At 34.0% G+C, this 17,352-nt stretch overlaps 1 protein-coding gene across 21 annotated transcripts in view; it reads right to left on the bottom strand.

The window, feature by feature from the left end:
• The window catches only part of Tenm3 (teneurin transmembrane protein 3), a 2,467,413-nt gene that overhangs the window by 82,245 nt on the left and 2,367,816 nt on the right, over nt 1–17,352 (bottom strand). The gene's annotated exons all lie outside the window — the stretch shown is intronic.

Here is a 17,352-nt window from a genome sequence, read left to right on the forward strand (position 1 = left end):
TTCTCCAGAAGCCGTTAGCTCCACGTCAGGTGACAGCACAGATCACACATGCAGTCCATTAGACAACAGGGAGTATTCTGAGATCCTGTTTCTTTTTGGGAATCATCCTGAAACAAGCTTGACTTTTCTCAAAAGGTTTGCAAGCACAGTCAGAATTAAGGTTGCATGTTTTACTGCACGTGTACCTGTTCCTGCCCATTTATCTTCCAATGAGGCTACAATTAGGCTACATCTTTCCTCTTGACAGAGACATAAATGCTTCTTTCCCCTCGCTGTAGAGAACTAATATATTCTTAATAAGCCTCAATCTTCCTGCTTCGTCAAAATTCATGCATCTTTAATGACCTAAAATTGCTTTACAAAGATGTTTATGTTGATTATTTTTCATTACTGATATATGCAAGTGGTAGCAGAACTCTTAACAGAATCATTTAAACTGTAACTTTCAGATAGACACTTAGGTCGGTCGTTGTGTCATGTGCATAAACAAAATCATAAATGGTTTTGACACATCTATACTGTGTATGTAAAAGGATTCTTCACCTTGCCACAAGATTCCATTATAGGCTTCTCAGTTGCCTCTAAAAATAAGTATAGTTATAGCTAATTGACAAAAAGTTACAAGAGAAATTAAGGTGAAAGAAGATACAGTGTTACATACTACTCTGCAGTTATAATTTAGTAAAAATAATTCGTCTTTTAAACATAAAAATAAAAATGTATTTTTCCACAGCATTTTTCATATAATTTCTTAATAATTCCTTCCAAAAATTACAGTAGTTACAGATTCAAATAGGGTAGTATTTCTGAGCAAATTCCTAGTTTATAAAAAATAATAATGTTGGAGAGTACATCTTTTGTTTTTACACAAGGTCCACTTCAGTTAATATAAACATATAAAGAACTCAATGAATTAATGATACAGATTAGTATTTTTAAGAAAGAACTAAATTATTTGTAATTAGCCAATCCAATTATTTTAGCAAACTGAATCAATTTATGAAAAACATTGTGCTGATTTGCAGGTAAAGACAGGTTTGTGAATAGGTCAGGAGAATACCAAGTGCAGCTGAAATTAGAAAATGCATTTAAAAGATACAGTAAGGTAAACAATATAACACTTTAAATATTAATGACATTTAACACAAGATTTACAAAAAGCTAAAAACCACCCATAAAAATATCTGTATTGAGAAGATGTTACAATTTATCATTTACATTTTATTTTAAAGAATAATGGTTGTAGTTTAAAACAGAAAGAAAAAAGGGAAAAATTGTACAACCTATATTTTAGCCTTGAAGAGTAAAATCTCTGACAGCATCACAAAAGCCTGGTTCTAAGTTATAAAGAAGTTGTCAATATATGAGGTTGAAGTAATTATTAAAAGTAATAATTGCAACAATAAAAACATTACTATGAAAGCCACTATAGGAAATATTCAGAGAAATGTAGGCATGCTGTAAGAAGCCACGAGGAACAATAATCATAAAAATAATGTAATATATTTAAAAATTAATATACCTAACAATTGCTGAAATGAACATTATGATGCAGAAAAATTACCTTGAAGATCACTGAGTATGTTCTGATACTTAAAAAGCCATACCTGTTATATGTACTGTTTTAAATTATATAGCCTAAAACTCTTATAAAAATGGGTGTTAGATATACAAAATAGAATCCTTTGAAAGAAATTCTCCAGTTAAATGTTGTATTCATAAGGCACTTTTCCTGGGATTTCAATTATTTCTTTTAACAATACCTAGGGACACAGTACTACATATTTCCTAGAAATTGATGATTCTAAAATCTTTCAGAGTCTCTTATTTGAGAAAAGTGTAAAAGTGGATTCTCTTCCCAGAGAAATTCACACAGGCTCATATATACAAATTGCTGCTGCTTTTAGATTTTCTATGAGTCTTTATTCTATGTACCTTATATCACACCTGCCTAATGGATTAATGACCCCCAAATTTCTAGCTCACATGTCTTTTTCATTGTTCAGAACAGGTTCAGAACAATTCTGGGACATATATGAAATACCCTGACCCCCGCCTTGTGTCTTGAAGATAATAATACAGGCTTATTTTGTGCCAAAGTTATTTGTCAAAGAGCTTTATATTACGAAGTTAAGCTTTACATTATTCTTTTATTTAATCATCACTATGACCCTCTGATGTAAACACAACTGAGATAGTAAACACAGATGAAGAAAATGAGAAAAAGAAAGATTAGGTAATTTGTGCAAAGTTGCAAGCTAGCGATCTAGACTGTCTGGGTTTAGAGCTTGCTCTTAACAATTATGTCATGATGGCATCTCTTGGTGATTCAGAAACAGTTTCTGTTTCAGCCAGAAAAAAACACAACTCATGAAAGAGGTTCAGAAGTACTATGTGATCGCTAGTCTAACACAAATCTTGCCTGAAAGCCATAGTTATGTACTATATTCTATGTTCTGTTAGATACCTTCTACATGGTTTCCTTGGGAAATTATCAGGTAGGTCTACTTTAAATGCCATGACATTTCTTTTAAAGGCTACGGCCAACTCTTTGTTTTAAATACCTCTCTCTCAAAACACCTTCAGGTTACAGTCATTCCTGAGAGTGAGGGAAGAAGCAACTGTTCAAGTATCAAGTCTTTGGACTGGGGTCCCTGGTCCACTTGCTGGTTCAGGTAGAAAAGACAGGGAAATTTTGGGTGCTGGAGAAAGGTTGGGCTCATCAAAAATACTTTTATTATAGAATTAGTCCATAAATTTTTAATATTAGCAAAGCAAAGTATCGGTACCATATTATTTGTACACACACTTCCTACACTTTTTTTTGGTCTTTTGAGACAAGGTTTCAGTGCAGTTCAGACTGGCCTTGAACTCACTGTGTGGCTCAGACTGGCTTTGAACTCATAGGGATCCTCCTGCCTCAGTTAACTGGGTGCTGGGATTATAGGCAGGCTTCCTCTACATGTATATATTTAAAAACAGTTCTTTCTCTTTGTAAGCTTTCTTTTGTGTTAGCAGGAAGATGGGAGAGGTAAACTCCAACAATTATTTGTCCTTGTCTTTACCCTTCAGGAACAGATGTGGGCTTTGCTGCCCCTTAGGAAGTCACTTGCTCACAGACAGCCCTTTTGTAGCATATTTAAATCCTATCATACAGAAAAGAAAGGACCCATATCGCTCTGAAAATTGTACCTGCATGCTGATGCCTCATCTGCTTATCTTTCAAAGTTAAGAGTGGCCCTCTTCCCTCCACTCCTGTATTATTTTATTCTTTCTGTTCTCCATGAATATTTCTTATGGTTGAAGTCTCACAGTATTTACCTCAGGTACACACAAAAGAAGAATCAAGGATTAGGTTTGCTCAATTCACCATAGCTGAGAGGTACCACAAAAATACATGGCTTTAAAAAAGGAAGAAAAAAGAGAGGAAATATACAGCTTTAATAAAATTTATAGGCCTATGTGACTTAATGTATAAATCTTCCCCCTGGAACCCCGAACCCCATGGGTGTGCTCATCACTGCTTTCCTACTGCCGGGTTCCCAGGGGAGGTGTAATATTGTTACACAAAATAACCAAATGTGCTTTACATGATGGTACTTCTACATGTGTTTACAGTTGCTGAAGAAATTCTCTGACATCTTACCTTTGCAGAAAAAAGTAAAAGTGGGCAATACTCACTGATAGTATTTCCCCCCTCTTTCACCCCTGTGTTCCTGTCTCCTCACCCTAACCCATCTAACCAAACTGCATTCCAATATTACTAGGAACTGCTATCAACTGTTCCCCTACGTGTGAAGACTATGCGAAGCATTAATCAGCTCATAGAATTTTCACCTTCCTATGTGGTAATAGGTACTAGTGATGTCTTCCCCATTTCATAAATAAATAAAGAAATCAAGGTTTAAGAAAATAAATAATTTCCCTAAGACAAAAATGTGGCAGATGCCAAAGCCACGTTCTTAATAAATGAGTTATGCTGATAGCTCAGAAAAACCAGGACTATGCACATGTAGGCAACTAGAAGCATCATCTGATTTTGGATTGGTCAAGGAATTTACTTGAAGGAAAAATTATATAAAAAAGTAAAAATTCTCAGTTTAACATTTGCAATGATAGCAAGAAATTATAAAGATTAAAATGCAAACTAATTTGAAATATTAAGCTGTTAACCTTACTGCATTCCTAAGAATATTTGAAATAAACCAAAGAAAGCTTATGATCAGAACTGTTGTTTAAAACCATGTTTTAAAGCCCAAACTTTGGAAAAATAGTGGGCAGGAAAGTAAAATTAGAGATAAAATCAGAAAAAATAAAAACAAGTGAATTAACAACAACAACAAAAACAAAGAACAGGAGCAGCTGAATTGATGCATAAATGTTATACAAGAAATATCTGCTGAACAATTGTTCCAAAGAAGGCTGCTCATTAATAAATGGGCCAAAGGAGTATATGAGCTTGCTGTTTGGGGGGAAGAACTGGGATATCTGAAAGTCTACAAGGAATAACATTAATTCTAAATTTGCTTTCCTTTCACTGGCAAACTGATTCTTATAAACACTGAGCAGAAACAAAAGCAAACCAAGTTGGTTATATACACACTAAGAAGCTCACAAGGGAAAATAAAAGTGGTTTGTGTATACATAGTTGCTGACGTGTACGGTTCTGAACTATTCACACTGTTCTGCTGTCAACAATGTGCTTGGCTGGAGCATATTAAACAGCACAGTATTTTCACTGGGCTATTGAACTAACTGCCGGGTATGATGTAGACACAGGCAAATAACACAGAGTCTATAATGCTGGAAATATTTCTCAGTTTAATTACAACAATAAAATCTGAGAGGCCCAACTTCAGAAAAGAATAATTCAACCGGATGAGTACATAACAAAATAAAGACCTATACTTCCCTATGACTATTATTGCACAGTCGTTGGAGTGGACGACAGGTTTTTACTTAGCATTGTGCTTCCATACTATTTTATAACACAGACTTTAACAAATGATTCACATTAGTATCTCATTAAAGTTGTAAGTAAATATCATTCCTAGATTATTCATGTTCCAGTCCTTGTAAGATGACAGAATAGTTACCGTCTGCAAATGAGTACATATTAAACCCATTTATTGCAATCAGCAGCTGTTTAAATCAGCACGAACGCTGCATACCCATTGATTTGATGTTACTTAATTGGTACTCATTGTACTGTTTTATTACTGAATACTATATCACAAAGGGTTATGACAGTGACATAACTTAAACACATAAAATAATTTTGTAATCTTAAAACTTTACTCAGGTCCCCTAAAGTATAGTCTTCCTCACAAAGAATTTTCATTCATAGAGTAGAACATTTAAAATATTCTGTCCCATTTAAGAAAGTCAATTAATTTGAATTTTAACAACAGTAAGTGAGATAGTGTCAATAAAGAAAAACTGTGAGCGCACAATATGTGGTTTCTTAAGGAGCACTTGCCTCCCTCAATACTTTTAAAAAACCACTTCAAATAAATTGTGTTCAAAAATTTGCATATTTTATTCTTTGTTTGGTTAGCAAATTTGGTGTAAAAATTATCTGTATAAATATACTACTTCCTATATGCATCTATCTAAGTAAAACACCATATTTCAGTTTGGAACATTATTTACACCAAGATATTCCAAAAGAGCAAAAATAGTTTTTTTTTTTTTTCCTGATTTAAACAGTCCAGAAGAACCCAGATTACTTGGAAAAGGTGCTTGGAGATAAACCACATCTTATAACATCAGCATTATTGAAAAAGTACCATTATAAATTGCAATGCTTTGTACACAATAGTATTTGGTATTTTACTTCGGTTTATATTTTCTTTTCTTTTGGGCTATACATTCACAATGGAATAACAGAGGTGCACCCAAATTACAGACAGTAGATTCAGTGATTTAGGCATGTGTACAACCTGCACAAAATCACTAAGTATTGTTCAGCATCTGATGTATGAGTTTTATAACAGCCTGTACATATGGCATGATTTCATCCAGGGGACCACACATTTAAACATGTTACTAACACATGTCTCTTGGTTTTTACTTCTTGTTTGAGTTTATTGAATAATAAAGGTCATATTTTAGGATTTTGTAGCTTTAAAGAAGATCAATTATATTATTAGTATTCTCATTTAGAAATGACACTAGCCAGAGACAGCTGTTAACAACAAATACAAATTATAAACATGGCAATACAACTCAGTGATAAGAGTACAAGCTTGGTGTACCCATGACCCTGAGTTTCAGCCTCAGCACTAACTGAATAAGTAAGTAAGTAAGTAAGTAAATAAATAAATAAATCTCTACTATACAGGTAGATACATGTGTATTTTGTGTGCATCTGCATATATGCCTAATATTTTTATGTTAAAAGACTATGATATTTGAGATTTTCAAACAATGACAATAGTGTTTCTGTAGTTTTAACAATTCCATGATAGTAAATCATAACAATGACTACTGATTTGGTTGATAACAATTGGTATAATTTCTAAATCACAGTTTTTACTTTTATCTATTACTATTTAAGAAAATTTTATAGGATAAGACATAAATAAGTATGTAAAATATAATGGGCCTTTTTGGTGTCAGTTTTCTTGATATATAGAAAGTAGTAAAAACACTGAATAACGTTTTTCACTTAGCAAGAAAACTATAATTTATTTTATGAAAATAGCAGATAAGTGGTTCTTTTCAAAGGTGATGTGACAGAAAATAATTTTTCTGTATTTGTGGGTGAGAGAGAGTTTGCACAAATATTTACCACATATATTGGGAACTATTCCTTTCTTGGCTTTTTTTTTCTTAAACTAATACTGGTGATGCATATAATCTATCAATTTTTACAATTATTTTTCAGTGACTTTCAGCTAACAGAAAAACTGGACATAAATTCAAATTTTGGAAGGAGGTACACAGAGTTTTCAATAAATAGTTTACAACTTCTTTAAATCCTTTACAGAATTCATTAATTTTCCTCAAACTGTTATTATAATTATTATAAACTTTGACTTCTGTCAACTACTGTAATTCAAATTTTTCCTGAATGAGATAAAAAGTGGCACTCTGTTATTGAGATATTACTGGCATCATTATTTTATGTTTCTACACAACTCAACTTTTGTTACAAAAGTTATCACAGTTATTGTATATATACCAATTGTTATCACAGAGAAATTAATTTTCATGCAATTCACTATACACATGCATGTAAGAACCATTAAAATAATTTAGGAGGCAGCATAATTTAGTCTTTAAAGCATGAGTTCGGGAAGGGTTTCATTTGGGTTTGTTTTTGTGTTTTGGAGACTTGGTCTCACTATGTAGTCCAGTTTGGCCTTGAATTCACTATGGAGCTGAGGGTTGCCTTGAACTCATGGTAACCCTTCCATCTCAGCCTGGGATTATGGGCATATACCACCATGCTTGGCTGCTCATGCAGGTTTGGATGCTGGTTCTGGTTGTATACTAACCACACTCATAGAAGAGTTATGTAACCTCTCTGAGCTTTTGTTTACTCAATGGAGATTTTATAGCTTCTACTTGTTTCATTTTATGTGAGGATTAAATAAAGTAATCTATCTAGAGCACTATGCATTATATAGGAAACACTCACTAAATACTAGGCATTATTAATTATCTTGCTACTGCTCTAGAAAGGACAGGCTTGTGAGGCAATTGATCTTTTAAGAGACCCTAAGAAAAGGAAGTCTGACTTTAAGCAAAGAAACACGATGGTGTCAAAGATTTGTTTTCATAAACCATGAGAACCACTCTGTTCTAACACTGCCAGTATAAACTCTCTCAAGCTCTGTCCCCCAAATATTCTCAATTTGGTGAACACTGTTTATATGTACTACTTTTGTAGGTAGATTTTTGAGTGGGAATAACTCCAGTTTTGTGTCTGGAAGAAATTTTCTTCCTCGTCACTCAAACATCTCTGCTAGTTTAGTTGCACAATTCTAAATTAACATATGATACAGATTTATGGAATAAACACCTACATCATACATTCTTGTTCAATATTTTGTGTTTCTTCATTAGTAATTTCATTTGAGCAAGGTAAATTCACATTTTCTAAAGGAAAAAACCCCCATCTAATCTGCTTATAAGTTCAGAAATGCGAGTCATTTTTACAGTACCTATTTGAAAACTAAAACATTTAAATATCACATTTCACATGCGTATCTTTTTCTTATATTGTGATTTTATTGGGAATTTTTATTCTATTTTTCATTATGGAATGTACTGAGCAGATGGAATACACACTGCTAACTTTCACAGCAGAATACTGTTAAGTTAGTGTGCCACCACTTGTAACTACAGAAGGAAGCCTGCCTTTAGCTGGGAGGTTTCTTCAGGAGCTGTGAGTGACACACGCTATGCAGGCATAGGTGCATATCTACACATTAACTGTGTGGCTTGTGCTCACACTGGTTCCAGTGCAGAGGATTTTAGAGGCAGGAAAAGAATTAAGGGATGTAAAATAACCACATAGAAATCTTTCCCTTTGCAATTTTATAGCTGCTATATAATAATTTTTTCCTTATACCAATATATTTGAACTGAATTACTTACATACATTATAATCACTGTTGGGGATTCATCTTAAAAGCCAAGAGTTGGACTATATGTGAAAAGCATTATTTTACACCTCATTGTTCATATGGGGACTAATTAACGCATACCTAATGCCATTAACTCACAATTAGATCAGTTACGTTTAACCACATGCTTTCTATGCATACATATATAAATATTAATTTTGGATAGAATGATAATCATTCAGCACCATAACAATTAAACAGCTGTAACCTGACTCATGTGTTAAGTGATGGAGCTGCAGGCGAGCTCCATAAACAGATGGTCTTATCCACCCATGCTTAATGTTAAAGACTTTTTTAAAAAAAGGAGGTGTTGACAAATCAGAACAAGTAAGCATAGTTTTAATGCAAATCGGCCAATTTGCAATGTAGATTTCCCTAAAAACTAATTTGATGTATTGGAAAAAATTAAGCTGTTGTTAAAGGAAGGCATTATACCACATTTGGATATAGTAGATTCCTCACCAACATAATTATTTACTAATTTTATCCAACCAAAGGAGTTTAATGAAAAAGCAGCTGGCAACGTTTCATATTTATGGACTTCTTTTGACTGCGCCTTAATTTATCCAAGGCACATGCCTATTAAATCCCAGAAATGATAGTTATATTTTAGATAGCTCTTTCCTAGCTTCATTAAGGAGGCACTCAAACAGGAGAGGGTCATTGAATCTATCATAAGGAAGAGAAAAAATTTAGCAGTAGTCACAGCATAATCTGTGAATATAGTAAATAAAAAGGGAAAGGGGAGCCATGGCTTTTGTATGGATCAACACCAAAATGAAACCTGTATTTCAAAAACAGGTAGAAAGGAACTGTTTTGAAGATGAAAAGAGGCCGTTTCTGACTTGTATATTCAGAGATAAAGATAAATTCTGGCATTGAAAAAAATACTATAGTACGATTATGGGAAGGAGTAATCATATTTCTTAAATTTGTAGGCTAATTCTTCCAACCTTACAGTAAACTGAACACAAAGTTCTATTTAGTCCATTAGGATAATAAAAATCTCAGCATATAAAAAATTACTTAAAATTCACATTAAAAAACTTTCCTTAGTGCCTGGTATACTACAGTTAGCTGATAAAAGTTTTAGGAAGAATGTGGCAATTTTATAATCTGGCACTAGTTATAATTTTTATCTTCCTTGCTAATATTGTAAAATAGCTGAAATCATTATTTTTGCACCTGGTTTCACTCCTAGATACTTTGAACTTCACCTTCTCAATAAAGGCTTCTGATGAACTTGGCAAGAATTGAAGTGAACATTTTTCATCTTTATTTCTGGTTAAATTGTATATCCAGTCAATTGAGCTTTAATACCTTCTTTATAGTAGGTTTGGGCAGTAATTAAGATCTTAAATGGCTTTTAAAAGATGCAAATCAATGAAGTGTTCTAAATTGAAAAATATACTCCAGTATATTAGTAAAGGAACAAAATGGAAAAAATTTTAATAAAACAATATAAATTTGACATACAACTTAATTGACTGTTTGAAACGTCAAGTGCAGTGCTACAGTATGCTTAGAGCTTTGAATAAAAAGAGAACCAAGGTTACTCTGACCTTTTATCCCTCTTTTTCACATTCCCCAACTTTGGGCAGGGGCTTTCTCTGATACTACCTCATCTAACTAAGAGAAATTTCTTCAGGGGGAGTGTAGGTGATGTGGACCCTCCCTCACATTTCATTACACCCAGAAGATGAACTCACAGGAAAGGAGACCAAAGATCTGACAGCTTGGCCATAGAGACTTTGCCATTAGCAACTGTTTATTCTTGAGAGCGCTGTTATCTGAGAGGCTATATCTACACAGCCATATGGCATTTGCTTTTTGGAAATTTCTTTTCATTATTTCCCATGGTTACTACTTTCCTTTGGAGACCTTGGGCTCGTATTTCCTGCTGTTGCTATCACCCCTCAGAAATGCTAAGCCCATAGTCACTCCGTAGTTTACAATGCTATTTAAGTTTTAGCCATCTGACCCTGAGTTTTCATACCTTGTATGACTACTGTGCACTTGCACGTTAATAAATTTGTATGCTGTTTTTCCTGTGCATCTGTCTATTGTCATTTTAACACTGACAGGAATTACTAAACCTTTATAGGACACAGATCATTCCTATATCAAACAATGTATCCTGAATTAACTTTTTTTGGTGGAGGATGCTGGGGCCTGAACCCAGAGTACTGAAGTTCAACCCCAGACATCTGTACAAAAAATATTTTGAAACATAGCCTCACTAAGTTGTCAAAGTTGGCCTCAAACTTAGGGTCCTTTTACCACAGCCTTCTGAGTAGCTCTGATTACACGTCTGTGCCATCCCTCCTGGCATCCATAAGTAAAATTATAAAAACAGTAATAACAACGACAGTAACAATAACAACAAAAACCCTTAAGTTTCTGGTGGAAAATATATGCAAGACAGTATGACAGGAAGAAATGAGGTTTACAAATCTAAAGAAATCAGGCATATTTTAATTGAAACCTAAGTAATAAAAAAACCGTAAATCATCAGTATTTTATTATATACTGTTCCTATCTGAGAAAAGGCACAGTGGATTTAACCTTCCATTCTTTCTAAACACAACTGCTTCAAAAGATGGACTTACAGTAAAGCGGTAGGAAAAAACTTCATTTAGGTTGTAGCTACTGGGCACCAAGTTATAGCACAGGAGAATGTCTCTCAAAATCTGAACACAACCATCATAATACAGAATCCACTTATCATATTACTCTAAGTATGTGAACAAATTTCTTCTAAAGGTCTCAGAATTCTCATTCTCATGTGCTAGGTATAAATTCCTTACATAAAAAAAATATGTTAAATCCAGATATACTTACCCACAAGACAATTACCTATATTCAGAATTGAGCTTTGGAAATTATAAAACCAAAGCCAAAACAAAAACAAAATAACAACAAAACTCTTTCTAAAGTATAGAACACATTTAGAGTCTGCTAAAAAATTTATACACTTCAGGAAAAGAAAAACTTGTATAAATCTTTTAATACTACATTTATTGAGACATCATGAAATTAATATGTTACCTTTGGCCTCTATGGTTACAAAAGGTGCTCACAGTGGTGGCTGTTATCTACAGACATTTATTATTTTTCTTTTCCTGAAGTGTGTATACATTTTTTGGCAGACTCTGTAGTTTTATAAGCAATCTACCTGTCACAAAAATTTATTTCTGTGCAGCACAGCTGCCATCTGATTTAAAATTCTCATACAATGTTAGCTGATGATGCTTTTGCTACTGCCTCACAAAACAAGACTCAAATTCCTCATATCAACGGTAAAAGTTATTTATGCCTACATTTAGTGATATTTTTAGGAATTAAAAAATACCAATGTCCTAGGAAATTACTTATTGGGAAATAAATTCTCCAAATAACTTGGCATTAATGATAGAACTTACGACACGCATGCTAAATAATATTTAGCAGGATGACTCTTGGAACTATACTTACAGGTACAAAAAACAGTGATTATTTATATGCTTATATATTTATTTATGGAGACAGGATCTTGCTATGTAGTTCAGGTTGGCCTTGTACTCACTACGTAGCCCAGGCTGGCTTCAAACTCGTGCTGAGTGCTAGGATTATAGGTGTGCACAGTACACACAGCAGGAGGGCAAAAGTTTTCAAGATTTTTTCTGATTGGAAGATGCAGTGGGGACTTCTGGAGACAGGATAAGAGATAAGGAAAGGTGGAATAGTACAGAGCCAAAGTTGCAACACATTTCACAAAAAGTTCATGGAGTTCCACAAATGAAGCTTTATGGGATATGGATTTTTTTTTTTTTTTTTTGTCTTTTTTCATTTTTATTGGTACCGGGGATCGAACTCATGACCACCTGCTTGCAAGGCAGGTACTTATGCCACTGAGCTAAACCCCCAGCCCCTGGGATATGGATTTTTGTAAAAGCTAGTGGAAATCAAATGATAAAAAGCCTTGGCAGTTTTTGAAACTAAAAAATGATAGAAACATATAATCAAACTTAAGTCTCACATTGAGACTACTAATGTTTGCTGGTTGATTCAAATAATTCCCTATATTGAGTAGATATTAAGTGATAGAACTGGGACCAAGGCAGAGTCATTTTTTGAGAGGTTTGAAACTTCTGTAATTTGGAGGAGAAGTCTTCTTAAAAAAAAAAAAAAAAAGAAAAGCACCAGTTCAGTAAAAGCTATTTAGAATGAGAAAAATCACAACTAAGTAGGATTTTTAAGCTGATAAATGTCGCAAATATCAGAAAAGTGAGGAAACTTAAAATTCATTTAGTGCCTAACATGTTTCTAATAAACACTTTTCCTATATTCTGGGGCAATGCTTTTTCTTTGCTTTCTTGCAAAACAACGATTTTGTGGTATTCTTTATGGAGTAGAGAGAAACAATTGAGTTTTTATTTTGTGTGATACTGTAATATGTTTTTCATTATTAATAGTTTAGAAAAGTTATATTTGACTTCAATACTTTTTATTGGTAAAAGTCACATAAATATTTAGCATTTCTATTAAGTTTGGGAATTTTTTATTCTGTAAATGGATCTTGCTCTTTGAACCAATACCACCTATTAACTACTCTCTTGTAACATTTTCATAATAAAATACTTTGAGTTTTCTGTTGTTTTTGTCAATATGTAACACCATATAAACAAGAGATCTTTTTTTGGTTGCTTTTTATGATTCATTGGTATACAACACATGATTTCATGCACTCATAAACTTCATGATTTCCAATATTGGACTTATATCATACAAATCTAAGAATAAATTCCCCAGTAGAGAAATATTCATCAAAAGGCAAAAAATGACATGCACATTAAGTCATAAGTTCCATCATTAAGTATATTCTGTTGGGAGAAAACTTGTATCTGATGACAAGAAGAATTCTATTTCTCTATACATTGAATCTTGTTTCTTCTTCAAAACCTAATTCCTTTTGTGCCACAGTTCCATACAACAAAGTCACTTCTTCATATACTGTGATCCTATCACATTTGTATCACTAGGAAAGTCAGGAGATATTCCTGTATAGCTATCAATACCAACCACAGAAGAAATGATTTTTCACCTCCTAACCATATCCCATTAAATATAAACTAAATGCTAGTGGAAGTATCAAGTGTCCACTGTCCACAATCAATACAATGCCAGTGTGGTAGAAACTGACAGAGGTCTTAACTAATTTGCAAGTACAATTTATCTCATCACAATAACATCTAACCATGTAAACTCAAGGTGTGCCTGTGTGGATCTTGTTTCTGAATGCAAGTCAGGTAGTGTGGCATTTGTGACCGGCTTCGTACACCTCACGGACTGAGGTGAAGCTGACCGTCTCCCAGAACAATCATTGTAGGTATAATGTAGTGCCTCACATTTACTTGTTCTGGAGGAATTATAAATAACATTTCGATCAAATGATAAAAATGTTTTTAAAATTCCATACTGCTGTGTTATTAATATGATTTGTATTTTGGCAACATTACTGAAGTTACAAATAATACTGAGCCTTGTAATCTAAATGAAGCATTTATAATAATCAACTTTTTCTCTAAAATTGTCACCCCCCCCCCCCCGTACTGGGGATTGAACCCAGGCCTTCACAATGAGCTACATTACTTTATTTGAGGCAAGATCTCACTAAGCCGCTAAATTGCCTAGACTGGTCTCACATTTGTGATCTTTCTGCCTTAGCCTCCTACAATGTGGGATTACAGGCATAAGCCACCATGCCTAGTTTATTTTTGTAATTTAATGACCAAAAATACTTTTCTTTCACCTCCTAACCTTGTCCATATTGGTGAAAGCTTTGATCCTCTTTTCTCAAATATTCTTTAGTAGATAACTCCCCAGCTGTGTGTACTTTATTTTCAATTTCTAATCTCCAGCATCTCCAAAGCCAGAGTGTCTCGGGTATTTAACAGAGGTATGCTGAGTACAATATGTCTAACTTTTGTGTGAGTAAAGTACATCTTTGTGATCACTAATGATCCTGTTTCTCAAGATATGAAAGAATTAAAATAAAAACAAATAGCCGGTCTTTGTAGCTTAGAGGAATTAGCATTTCTTTCCATTTGAATTGTCTGAAAGTATATGAAAATCAATGTAGCTCTATAAACAGCTCGGTGTTTGAGACATTACCAGGAGAAAAATACCACAATACACTCCACCTTTTTTTTTCTTTTCATCATTAGGATTTTCTAATCCCCCAACCCTAACACAACAGTTCTTGAAAGGATCCCCAGAGTCAGGCTGTTGGCCTAGGGCTCTGGTAACAACTGCTTAACAGGAAAAGGAATCAATGAATAAAAACAAAGTAAGCAAGGAATGCTAAGCATAGTATCTTACAAAATAGATCCCAAGTGATCTAAAAGAGTGAAGAGGATTCCTTGCCATAAGAAAACTAAAAACTTAAATGAGATTGAGAAAGAGAATTCCCATGTTAGTAACTTCTCAAAGCAACTAAATCTAGTAACTTCCCAAATGAATGAAAATGAATCTGCAGATGAATGTGCTTAATTTGTTGAACTCATGATTCATAACAGGAGGAAAATATGAATATATTAACAAAAGTATTAGGATGGAATCCTTTCAAGTGGAGAGAGGCTTCAATGAGTACTATAAATTAATAATCTATTTTAATATCAACATGCCTAGGTTTTATGAAAGCATGCGCTGAGTTTATGAAGATAGATGAGTAATGAAAACTATTCTTTGCTCCTATTGGCTGTTTAATTTTTTTCTACACCTCTCTTTGAATTATCCTCCTTGTTTGTGTTCAATGAGATGATATTTAATATGTAGAAAGACAAAAAAGAATCTTGTTGATTTTGAGTATTCTTTTATAAAGTGGCACTTCTTCCAGGCAGATACGTAAGCGTTGAAACTCAGAGGAAATACACAGAACAGTAACCTTCCCAAAAGAAAAAACATACCAGAGTTTTCTGGTTGTTTCATCAGTGGCTCACAAATGGTCCCTTGTGGACAGTTACACAGGCAGTGAGTTAAATAGGCAAAGGCAATTGAATCTGTATACCAAAATCTGGAATAATTAATTCTACTGGTCTAAAGTAGCAACACAAGGATTTAAAGGGTTTCTGCACCTTTTGAACGTTTCACATCCAAATTTATTTTTAATGGAGTACAACTCTGCCATTAAAATGATAAACAAGTTATCTGTAGAAAAATGGATGCACTTTGAGACCATAATTTTAAGTAACTCAGACAAATGAACTGAAATTTCACATTTTTTCTTATATGAAAAAGTCACTTGTGTGTGTGTGTGTGTGTGTGTGTGTGTGTGTAGGTAAAGTTCGAAAGAAAAGACGAGAACTAAAGATCAAGAAGAAAAAGATATAATCCAGTGCAGACGATGTATCTAAAAGTATATTTTGACTTAGTACAATTGTCTTACATGTTTTATAACTTTTTTGACCTGTTAGTCTGGTTTTCAATCTATAAATATGATAATTGACTTTATAAGGTCTTATACATAAATGAATCTTATGCTAGAAAAATAAAAGGGGAATGGAAGGAGAGAGGAAAAAGAAGGGAGTTGAAATGTGTTACGTACATGTACCAATTCCTCACAGTGTATGTAATCATTATGAACTGCACATATGTACATAAAAGTTAAAAAAGCAGGTATTATAGCAACAAAATTAATGTAAACAATATAAAGTGGAATTATAAGCAAGCACAGCAAGATTCACTAAATTATAATAAAAAGACCTGCTACTAACAAAAATCCAATCTGTTCCCAAACAACTAGAAAGTTGTTCAAGAATAACACTCATCTATGGGAAACTATCAACCACATAATATTGCTAAAGTCTACTGAAGACCTAACAATAGAAAGGTTTTTTGAGTAGCTCTCGGTTGGTGAGTTAAATATGAATAACTTTCCCATACATTTCTTGATTTCCAAAGTTACATATACACGTGTATCTTGTACTTCCTGGATTCATAGAAATATTCTCCTCCCCAGCTAGAATTAATTTATGATGAGTTCACAAATTTTAAGAATTCTTTTTCTGGCTCTGCCTTTGATATGGGGGCATTCTGAGATTTTGGGGCATGCAGCTGGTTAGTGATATGGATACTGCACTGACTTTGAATGGCTGCATAAAGATATGTAAGTCCTGCTCACTGAGTTTCTTTCTGCCTTATGTACTTCACATAAACATTATGTTGCCATTGCCCTATGAAGCCTCTCTCAGTGTAGAAGACGGGAAAGGCATCTTAACTGTGGGCACAGGTGCCCTGGAAGTGCTGAGAATGTATGCCTTTGTGGGTGACTTCAGTAAAAACTAACTTGTCCTCAGATGCAGGCAGTGAGCTCACGTGGAACAAGAGTCCCCTCAGGGCATTGTGTAGGTAAGCCTCAGCTTAGCACCTTCTTGCAGGAAGTGGTGCCCCTTGTCTGGTCTGAAAATCTGTTTCCTCTGCTGATGAGGTTCTCTTGCCCACCTGGAGCACTGAACTTTTCTTCTTCTGAGAATGTGGAATTTTTGTGATTGTGGTGGACAGAAGATGGTCTCTATTGGGCTCTCCTTGTCAAAAATATTGCCCCAATGTTGATGAGTTTCACTGCTGGAGAAAGGAGCAGGCTCCATGGGACCGCTCAGAATGGGAGGGAAAAACCAAAGGAGGCCTGTGCACGAACTTCTCCTGTCTCTACCTGATGTGCGTTTTCTTTCCTGAT

The sequence above is a fragment of the Cavia porcellus genome, unplaced genomic scaffold, assembly GCF_034190915.1.
Source record: "Cavia porcellus strain 051 isolate PalLab524CR breed Dunkin Hartley unplaced genomic scaffold, mCavPor4.1 scaffold_24, whole genome shotgun sequence".
NCBI classification, from domain to species: Eukaryota; Metazoa; Chordata; class Mammalia; order Rodentia; family Caviidae; genus Cavia; species Cavia porcellus.